This window comes from Microtus ochrogaster, chromosome 10, assembly GCF_000317375.1.
Source record: "Microtus ochrogaster isolate Prairie Vole_2 chromosome 10, MicOch1.0, whole genome shotgun sequence".
In the NCBI taxonomy this organism is placed as follows: domain Eukaryota; kingdom Metazoa; phylum Chordata; class Mammalia; order Rodentia; family Cricetidae; genus Microtus; species Microtus ochrogaster.
In genome coordinates, this window is record NC_022016.1 from 79,531,403 (window position 1) to 79,533,471 (window position 2,069).

Sequence of the window (2,069 nt, forward strand, 5' to 3'; positions counted from 1 at the left end):
GCTTTGGAGCCTGTCCTGGAACTCCCTTTGTAGACCAGGCTGGCCTTGAACTCCCAGAGATCCGCCTGCCTCTGCCTCCCAAGTGCTGGGATTAAAGTCGTGCGCCTCCACCGCCAGGCTTGGAAGTCTCTTCTTTTACCTTTCTGAGGATGGGTAAGTTTCACAGTGCCAGTCAGCAGCCATGCTCTCTGATTCCCACGCAGAAGGCAAAATAGAGAACAGTATATGTGACCACCGATGCCAGCTTTGATGTCATCTCCCTTCTCCAGGTAAGAGATCCCACACCTGGAAGTCAGTTAGCTAGGAGAGGAGACACACACACGCACACACACACGCACACACACACACACATCTCAATAGGGTGCCTGTCTGTATCTGTGAAGGGGGAAGGCTGCTGCCTCTGCTGTGACCTGAGCAGCAACTAGAGCCCAATATTGCATTCTTACAGTGACTTCATTCTAAAGGAAGCCCTATTGTGCCCGTGGAGTGCGGAACACTTCCTCTTGGCAGAGAGAACAAAGAGACGGGACACAGGGCAAGCTGGGTAAGGGAGGTAAAGCGAATTGAACATCACAGGCTTTAGAGTCAGATGGCCCCGGGCTCAAATCCTTATTCTGCTCTTCATGAGTTAGATCCTGTGCAAGTAATTCAACCTCTCTGAGTCTCGGTGTTTTATCTGTAATCGAGAATGATAACAAAATCGGCTCTACAGGCTTTCTAAGGGCTGTGTCACCCAATACCTAAGGAGCAAAGCTGTCTTCCTGGTGTCCTTGAGAATGAAGACCTCCCCCTCGCTTTATAGAGGAGGACGAGGCAAGTTTCCGTGAAGTGAGATGATTTGACCATGGTCACTCAACCAACCAATAATTCCATGCCCTGCAGGCTTGCCCACCCTGATGTTTCAGATGAGAGTGAAGCACTTGAGATGAATTAACGTCTAAGGTAAGAAGATGGCACTTGGAATGTTTCCTCGTCTCTCTAGGGCACAGCTGAGGCCTCAAAAAGACAGCATGTCTCTAGTAGAAAAAGGAGCCAGTTGGTCCCGGCGAGGCTTGCTGAGGGAGGGAAAAACTGCTTCAGAACTTCCCACGCACCAGCTATCCAATAGCAACCAATGGGAAGTCTTATAATAACTGGTAGTGATGGATAAAAGCCATTGGATCTACACGAGAGACCCTACAGGGGTGTCTATAGCTCATGGAAGGCGTGGTTGGAAGAAAATGAGTCATTTCCTCTTTTACCCAAATGCAGTCAGATCAACAAGCGGGTTACATTTGGAAGCCAAGCCACTGGAGGGGGCCACACAGGCAGAAGGAAAGAGGAATCCAAAGCAGATTGTCCTGAGGTTCTGCCCTCAGCCATTCTGGGTAATCATTCTTCCTGGGTCACTTGGAAGGGACATGGGAGACCCATCTCAGAAGTCAGTGATGTGGCTCTTCAGAACAATTAAGCATAATTATGAGTGTGTTAACTGCGTAGAGAGTTGTGTGTAATTTTCATTCCGAGGTATGACTCAAACGCTCCAGATATGAAAGTCCAAATTACTTAAGCAACAACAACAACAACAAAATGCCCTGCAGACCTTGCGGTGTAGACCCATCTTGGCTGAGCTTCGATTGTGGAGTCGGGAATGAACACAATCTGCACTCGATATGTAAGACTTTAAGACAATCCTGAAGCCATTTTTGACAATTCTGAATCCTCTCAGCCTCTGTGCCATAGTGCTTCCCCTCCTCCCCTGGGAACCAAGGACCTAACAGCTACACTCGCACGTACTCAGTTCCTGAACAATTACCCATATAGGTATGCTTTGGTTCGGTCCCCTGGGAAACGGGGTCAAAATGACCTCTTACTCATCTGATCTGGCAATAGCTCTCCAGTCAATTATTGGTAATAGCCCTTTCGAATAAGCCAATCAGAATAGTCAAAGAACAACCCCCATTGCTTCTGTGGCCCCTTTAAAAGTAGACTGTACCAGCTATTTGAGGTCCCTCGGCTTCCCGAATGCTGGGGGACCCTGTCGTGACAGAATTAATAAAATCCTCATGCTTTTGCATCGGCTGTGGTGT